The sequence below is a fragment of the Miscanthus floridulus genome, chromosome 14 (assembly GCF_019320115.1).
Source record: "Miscanthus floridulus cultivar M001 chromosome 14, ASM1932011v1, whole genome shotgun sequence".
NCBI lineage: Eukaryota > Viridiplantae > Streptophyta > Magnoliopsida > Poales > Poaceae > Miscanthus > Miscanthus floridulus.
The window spans coordinates 75,682,791-75,691,853 of record NC_089593.1 but is presented as its reverse complement, the minus strand read 5'-3'; the positions used below and the strand labels follow the sequence as shown (position 1 = coordinate 75,691,853).

The window sequence follows — 9,063 nt, the reverse complement described above, 5'->3', positions numbered from 1 at the left end:
CCTTAAAACAAAGGATGTTATACGCATCGTATAAATATGTGTGGTTTAGATCTATTCCATGCAGACATATACTGTAGAATAAGGTATCCACTTGAGTGTTTGTGGCAAGATTCACCATCAGCAATATATAGAAATAGTTAAATCGTAGGTATTATTATTGCAAGCGACAGTGACTCTGAGTTAGTTACCCATCTATGTCATCTGTAATGTTTTTTTCACGGGTGAATTTTCATTTGAAGATATCCTCGTTCCATCCAGGAATATGCACATTCACCAGCACTGGTGTGTCACCACTTTTCAACAGGTCTAGAGTCAATCATGATAAGCATCTTCTCCTACTAATCGAAAACGTAAAGCATATATTTTTGAATGTGTAGCCATGGCAATAGAAACTGCAAACATGCTAGCTGTCCGATATCAGTTAACTACAGAGGAAAATAATCACCATATCAGTTAGGGTTGGGTGCTTGGTTTTGCACAGCAGGAAGGGGAGAGAATGGGGTTGGCTCACGTGGTGGCAGCAGCTAGTGATCGAGTCTAGGAGGGCGAGGGCCTGAGCTGGAGTGCAGAGCTCGAGTTAGGGCTTCTCCCACTTGATCGTGCCTTCGAGGCGGCGTGGAGCGGGAGAAACAGAGGGAACCACCGGCGGCGGCGACGGCGGCGCTGCGCTGTGCTTTTGCGGAGGGACGGCTGGGGCACATGTGCGTCCGCGTGCGTCATGCGCAAGCTCAGCTCAGGCGAGGGCGAGGGTGAGGAGAAAGGAGAGGAATGCCCACGTTATAATAGCACATAACCAAACAAATCAAATAACTAAAAGGCATACTCTGGCCTCCGAATAATTGGCATTTTGAGGTCGTCCTAAATCAAATGTTTTAAGCAGGAAGACGCAGGATGACACTACAATATCACAAAAAGACTATACAAGTGAAAAAGAATGAAAATATAGTTCAGTTCCTGTTGTAAGGAAAGTTAGTCAGTAATAATGTGTTGTTTAGACAATTACAACGTGGATACCTGTTCTTCTATTTGTTTTGGCCCTGACCAGTGCCACACGCACCTCACGGTGAATCTGTAGTCGCTGCACCACCGCCTTAGCGTGCTCCTCTCACTGACTCCATTAGACAAGATTTTTTTTTTTGCTTTTTCATTCCAAATCTCAAACAAATTTGTATGCACCGACCAAATGATAATGCGACTACCAAGTCACAATCTCAGATTCGGAAAGCATAAAAAAAAATTGAAACCACTTGTCTACAATCGACTGCAAGTTCACGACTCAACCACTAAGAATGCTGACAGGAAGCTCCATAATCTGAATTCTAATATGAGCTTTGGCTGCATCATTCCAAGCAAATCACCACATATAAGCAGTTGTAAGTCAATGCTATTTTTTTACCACGACCATACTTCAGATGTGGATCACTCTCAACTGAACGAAAAAGCAGTGCATCAATCGAACGGAAAAGCAGCAGGGAGGGTTCCAAACAGACACTGCAATAGGATCAAAGTGACAATTCAGTATTTAATAATTTAGATAATAGGTACTATCTAGAAAATTTTAGACCACTCTAATTTAGATAACACTGCAATAGGATCAAAGTTACAATTCAATATTTAAACCAGACACCACATGAGATGCTCCGTCCGTTTGTCGAAAGCATCAAATAAATCTGACACACACACTGACAATTCCAGCTATCTTTGCATGGCTACTGAAAGGCTCGTTCAACAAAACAGCATGCTAGTGAAGTTTAATTAACCATGATTTAGGGCAATTTTAGCAAGCCTATTGATGGCGCTGCAATAATTTATTGATATTTATTCATAGGAGGTACAAATACATAGCACAGGCAATATAGAATTTCAAAATTTGTCCATACCATGCTAGTGAAGGTACTACAATAGTGACCAAGAATCCATGTTTTCAGGACGGCTGGTCGAGTCTGGACGCCTGCGGACCGTCCAGAACGTCCAGGACGATTAGTCGTCGTCCAGGACGATTAATCGACCCCGGACGAGTCCCCTGGTCGTCCTGGTCGTCCCCTATATATGGGGAACTGATATACCATATATATTATATAGTTACTCAAACTAATATACACACACTAATATCCTACATGTTCTGGGCTCTAGATAGGTCAGTTGGCCACTTACCTGGCTGCTGCAGAGCCCTTTCTTGTCTTACTGGCTGCTGCTGACAAACTGAAATTATAGAAAAATAAAGCACATTAGCAAGGAGATTCCTGAGGGAGTTATCTTCTTACAAAAAATACATTGCACAGCGTCCTTCTTTGCAATATCTGCCCTCCATCCAAACTTCCATCCAGGGTCTCGAGACTTAGCCTTCCTCTTGGGATCTTTAGCTTCAGCAGCCATTTCTGGAGGCAGTTTTGCTAGGGCCTTTTCCACAAGAGATGCAACATCGGGAGCAGTTGATGCTGCTGAACCAGCAGCAGCAGTAGAGCCTGATGCAACTGAGGAGGCTGGAGCAGAACCAACTTCTCCTTGAACTTCAGCATCAGGGATGTTCATGTACACTTCCACTGCACGTTGCCTCTGTCGATCTAGATCTACACAAAGAAACAGAGCTTCAAGCTTCAAAGCACCAAGATTGAACGAGGAGGTGATGACTGACCTGAGGAGGAGGAGCTCATATTCTTCGTGCAGTCTTCCTCCCTTGCACAGTTGGATCTGCAGTTCTGCACCCGCTGGATCTATAGGCCTGCGTGCCTGTAGCACTGCAGCAACCACAAGGAAGAGAGGGAGGGCAGCTGGAAGGGGGAGGAGCAGCAGGGAACCAAGGGAGGGCAGCTGGAAGGGGGAGGAGCAGCTGGAAGGGAGAGGGAGGGCTGCTGCTGGACTGGGAGAGGTGAGAGACTAGAAGACTGAAGAGTGAATGTGTCTGCCGTGTGAGTGAGAGGCTGAGGGAGTGAGGGGGTAGGAAAGGGAAACCCTAATGGGCTTGGGCCAAAATATAAAATAGGCCCAGCTCTTAGATACAGCCCACTCTCAGGCTGGACGGGCTGGACGACTAGCACAGCCTGGACGGGCGATTAATCGCGGCTGGACGACGATTAATCGGACGACTAGTTTCCTGGATGATCTGGCCTATTCGGAGGCCCTGGTCGAGTTGCTAAAACCGTCCAGGATGATTAATCGCGATTAATCGGACGTCCTGAAAACATGGCCAAGAATTGACCCAGGTTTGTTATGAACTGCAGCCTGCTCTGCACCGTCTTCCCGCAAAATGACTAACCAAACAACACCAAATTTATCTGCAAAAGTTACATACAGGTCATCGTTGCTAATAGCAACTGCACTGACCCTCTTCTCCAAAGTTCTGCAATTGAAAACACTGCAACAAATTCTTATTCAAATTACATTCTCAAAACTCAAAAGTGTGAAATTTGATGTACTTAACCATATAATGAAATTCTATAACAGAATTAACATAAAAAATGTTGAATAGGGCTTTTTCAGTTAAATAATGTCTATTGCAATAATGCAATATTGCAATGGAACAGATTCCAAGACTACGGATACTGCAAACTTGAAGCCCCATTATTTTGGTGCCAATTAATTATGTTATCGACAATGAGAATTTAGAAAAGAAGAGCAAAGTGTGGCACTTAAATAGTCTGGATGCAACGCCATGAGTCAGTCTTCCATATCTTCCACTGTGCCTCCGCGTTGTCGACCTTTGCCAGCACGGGGGGCACCTGCGCCCAGCAGCTCTCCCACAGTGCCGTCTGACTCGGCTGTCCCACAGGCATGCCCGTGCTAACGCAACGGTGGCGTCTAAAAAAAATAAATCATAAAACTAAAAAATAAATCAACTAATGAAAAACATAAACTCATAAACCAATGAAATAGTAGTTTGCCTGTGCTAACGCTACGGCATCATTTCGTACATACACATCAAAACAACCAAAAAGCAATACTATATATTTCTATAGTTAAGAATAAAATGAAACATATAAGTGAATGTCCCAATATAGCCTGTTCACAGTTTTTAAGCACCTTGAGAGTCAAGGTACAGTTTCTGTGTTAAGTACCATTTGTTGCACTAAGGAGTACAGATCAAATTAAAGTATACAAAGAGGGCATGCTAATTTTGCAAGAATCAAAACAAAACCAAGTAATTGTTAATAAATTTTCAAAGAAATTAGACTTACCAATTTCCCATTTGCATATTAAACAATGCTAAACTCGAGCAACACGCAAACTTCTCTCACGGTGGTGGTCAGCAGCCTGATGCAGTCGCTCCTGGGCTTCTAGGTTGTTCCTCGCGCTCTCCGCCTTGTTGAGCGTCTCCTCGCTGTGGTGTTCGTCGAGCGACTGCCGCAGGCCCCTGATTGCCTGCGTGTAGTCCCTGGCGCAATCCGCGAGCTCGAGCAGCCCGTCTGTTACATAGCAGTAGCTTTGGTTTACATTTTTTTATCTCAAGTTTACATCTGGTAGATATAAACGCATATTTCCAACAGTGAAAAGGATTATACAGACCTAATGCATAAGCGGGTACTATTATGGAATCAAACAACCAGATATCTGCATACTCTGAATCAAAAGAACGGTGAAACGGATCATGTATTCTGAATAAAAGGCATTCAGCAGTTTGCAATTGGGAATCCAACAAGGATAGATTACCTGAGACGCATTTCGCTGCGTACGGCGCCCAGGCAGCACTGCCGCATTTCACTGTGTACGGCGCACTTCTCGGCGGCCGACTCGTGGAGGGGCTCAAGAACCCCGACTCAAATCATAGAATCCATGTGAGAGATGACGGGGCAGTGAAGCGCGGCGTGACCCGGGCCGTAGTAGAAACGTCGACCTCATCGTGATCCCGTCGCAGGCGCTAGAGTGGAGGAAGCACCATAAACCAAGACGTCCCACCGTCGCTCTCCTTGCGGCGGCGCATCCCGTCATGGCGTCCTGCCATGGCCAGGCACGCCGCACGCCGCCTCTACTCCTTGGGCCGCGGACGTCGCCTCCGCCACCGCTCCTTGGGGCTGCTGCCAGAGATGAAATCGACCGGATCTGGGAGCTGGTGTGTCGACGTTTAAAAGGGAGGCAAGGATTCGCATCTCGCGTTGCTTGCGATGGGGGCACGCAGTGCTGACAGCCGGCGATTGGGGGCCCCGTGTGGATCCGAGCCCACAGTTGCACGGTGATTGTGTGTGCGGGAGGAGGCCCACCTGCCGGCGCACGGAGTCGGGGTGTCGCAGCAGTACGGCAGGCCGACGTAGAGTTTTTTTTTCCCGCACGGGAGAGGCAGAGCGATGACGCCAACCATTGTCGCACCGTTCAATTGTTTTAGCCTTGTTTAGTTCCACCTCAACTTCCAAAAAGTTGCTATAGTACTGTTACATCGAATGTTTGCGGCTCGTGCATGGAGCATTAAATGTAGACGAAAAGAAAAACTAATTGCACAGTTTGGTGAAAAATTGCGAGACGAACGTTTTGAGCCTAATTAGTCCATGTTTGAACACTATTTGCCAAATAAAAACGAACGTGCTACAGTAGCCCCAAAATCCAAATTCCTGGAACTAAACAAGGGCTTAGTTTCGATTATCTCTACTCTCTATCTCTACAACTAAAACATTCATAAATATTTCATCCACAGGTGCGACACCAAAGTCGCTCTATGCGATCAGATCAGAAAGGCAACACGCACTCGCTCCATGCGAACAGCTCAATCTCCATAACCGCCGCAGCAAATCAAGAAGACAAAAATCAATTCCCGTAACAATCATGATCAATTCCGCGATCACCCCACGCCGCCAAACACGTGATACCGCGCGGTCACCTGCACCACAACCTCCCTGGCACTTTGCAGTCGCACGACACCGCGTCCTCACCTCCTCGTGCCACCTTCGCCATCGCACACGCCATCCGCCGATCAACGCCATCGTTCAATCGCGCCCTGTCCACGTCCTGCCCCGTACCGGCCCCGTCTGACGCCCCGTCTTGTCCCCGTCGCCTCAACGCCGCTAGAGCGCCCGTCGCCTCGCCGCCCTGCCCGCTGATGCTGGCGTACCATGTCACGACGCCGAGCTAGCGACGAGCACCCACCAGGTACGTCCCTAGGACCCTATATCCCCATCTGTCTTCCCTTCTAGCTATGCGAAACGAAACACCCAAACCCAAATCCTAATAGCAGCACGTGGGCGAAGATGACCACGGCTAATCCTACCAGAAGCACACGGACGACGACAACCAGCGGAGCCATCGCCGAATCGCCCCGCTCAAGTCTCCGTGGCGCCACGCCCTCCCCACTAACGATGCTGCTTTGCACCGACGCGGCCTCAGGTCTCCACCGCCGCTGACACACGCCAGGCACGCGGAATTAGGACGTCGCTCCGATGTCCGTTGCAACAGATCGCTGATCTTGCCACCTGCAGTCCACGGAGCCTGTAATAGATCGGTGATCATGGCGAGCAGCCGAGCTCCTTAGCATGAACCACCAGCCCACCACTACCAGCTGGGCAGCACAAGCATCACGCCCACAAACTCCTGCGCCGCACCGCCATTGCCAGGCGTGAGCTCACTCTGGGGAACAGCCAGTCCTGGCCTTGCTCCTCCGCCCTTGGTAAGCCACAGGTGAGCTTCCCCGCACTCCTGCGCTCCTTCTCCACGCACGCGCGCGCGCAAGGCACACTGTGCAACCGCAAGCTCGCGTTGCTGGGAAATGGCGCCGAGCACCGATCGTGCTCTGTTCCATGCTCTACTTTGCACGAGCGTTCCTAGCTTGTTAGCTTGATGACATCAGGATGACATGTCCATACTTTCTTGCCGTTTTCCTTCAAAAGAATAAAAGAGGAAATACATTGAAAATACAAGGACCCATACCCTTCAGCATGGACTCGGTCCATGGTAGACCGCTCACACACCACACCGCCGATCCATGGTTCATGAACCTGTCAGTGTTTTTTTATGTGGATATTCTAATAAACATCATGTTAGTTGTTGACAATTTTTTGAGAATGTTTATGAAACTAGAATAGTCTCCCTTTGCATGATCAGTTATCGAGACCATAATGTTTATAATTACATTTTTCATTACACCATGGTCAACTACTTAACTGGAAGCTAAATGTGCATTTTGGATAGTTCAGAGTGAGCTCATTTGTTTGAACAAGAACATATGTCGTGCTGTTTGGGTAATTTATAGTGAGTTTGTTTGGTTTTAGTCCATTCATTTTGGTTGGAATTTTGAGCTTTTTGCACTGCCTGATAATCGTCAATTCAGTTCTCATCCTGCCATGCAAACCAACTGTAGCTTGGTATTCGTGCAAAGCACGTTCTCTTAGTCGAACTATTGAGAGATTAGATTCTTAATTGTAGAATAGATTTTAAAACATATATTGTGAAACACAAACTTGTTATGATTATCTTTCCGTAGCACTTTCCTAAAGAAGTGCAAGCTTATCTTTCGCGTATCGTAGGCATGAAGTGATGCAACAATTGAAGTTGATATTTTAGTTTTGCATTCAAATTTAGAGTTATATTTTAACTATCTATCTTTCGTGAAGACTTATGTAATATTGATTGAAACATTATGATTGCGGTATCTATTTTAGATAACAGTATAATACACGCTCATACATATGTTATCGTTGTATTATGTGCTCCCGTTGTAACGCATGGGCATTTACCTAGTTGTAGAATATATTCTAAAACATGTATTGTGAAACACAAACTTGTTATGATTATCTTTCCGTAGCACTTGATTCATAAAGAAGTGCAAACTTATCTTTCGCGTATCGTAGGCATGAAGTGATGCAACAATTGAAGTTGATGTTTTAGTTTTGCATTCAAATTTAGAGTTATATTTTAACTATCTATCTTTCGTGAAGACTTATGTAATATTGATTGGAACATTATGATTGCGGTATCTATTTTAGATAACAGTATAACACACGCTCATACATATGTTATCGTGGTATTATGTGTTTCCGTTGCAACGCACGGGCATTTACCAAGTTGTAGAATAGATTCTAAAACATGTATTGTGAAACACAAACTTGTTATGATTATCTTTCCATAGCACTTGATTCCTAAAGAAGTGCAAGCTTATCTTTCGCGTATCGTAGGCATGAAGTGATGCATCAATTGAAGTTGATGTTTTAGTTTTGCATTCAAATTTAGAGTTATATTTTATCTATCTTTCATGAAGACTTATGTAATATTGATTGGAACATTATGATTGCGGTATCTATTTTAGATAACAGTATAACACACGCTCGTACATATATTATCATAGTATTATGTGTTTCCGTTGCAACGCACGGGCATTTACCTAGTTTAGTTAATAAATAAATAATATTGTACGAGATATTGAGCGATCTAACTTCTTATAGATGTGCTGATCGTATTTCGCATCAACACCCACAAAGATTGTTAAGTTGGGTAAATGAGGATTTCATAAGCAAGGGACTGTTGCGGGCTATGAAGTCTATTTCGAAAACTCACATACGAATCTGTAGCTCGAGGGCATGTTCCTAGTGCTGGCGCCCGGACGTCCGAAGGATACCGATCCATCGGACGGTGCCGCGGGCGCAAGCCCCCGCACGTCTACGTGACGGAGGCCCACGCTGCTCTCCCCGTTTCTCTTATGTGCTCGTTTCCCCCGCGCCGCTCGCGCCACGCGCTCCCCCAGCTCACCCCCGCAGCCCGTCCCCACAGCCCGCCACGTTCGCCTTTGCCCTGCCCCACATGCGCGACAAGCATGCCCCATCGCTCCCTGACCGCAGCACCCCCATCCGCTTGCCCCCAACGCTTTCGCCCACTATCCCTCCGGTGAGCCACACGCCCCCGCCCGCCCCGACTCGCCCCTCCCCGGCCGAACAACATAGAAAGCTGGAATAAAACACGTGCAACAATACGGAAACAACTACTGCAACATTAGACCGAAGCAGCTAAAACACCATGAACATATTATTGCAACAACACGGAAACAACTACTACAACATTAGGCTGAAAGTAGCTGAAACACTATGAACATATTATTGCAACCACACGGAACAAACTGCTGCAACAAATAGGTTGAAGGAGCTGAAACAT

At 46.3% G+C, this 9,063-nt stretch overlaps 1 long non-coding RNA gene across 3 annotated transcripts; it reads right to left on the bottom strand.

Moving 5' to 3' along the window:
• Positions 1–968: 968 nt before the first annotated feature.
• LOC136505681 (uncharacterized) lies at positions 969–5,007 on the bottom strand. Of its 3 annotated transcripts, none has more exons than XR_010771279.1 (4): positions 4,648–5,007; positions 4,504–4,557; positions 2,155–4,403; positions 969–1,491 (listed from the first exon to the last, which is right to left on the bottom strand). It is a non-coding gene; the product is annotated as an uncharacterized lncRNA (long non-coding RNA). The 3 variants fall into 3 exon arrangements; XR_010771278.1 differs by lacking the exon at positions 969–1,491 and having other exon boundaries at positions 1,582–3,798; positions 4,176–4,403; XR_010771277.1 differs by lacking the exon at positions 969–1,491 and having other exon boundaries at positions 1,582–4,403.
• Between the last annotated feature and the right edge of the window lie 4,056 nt (positions 5,008–9,063).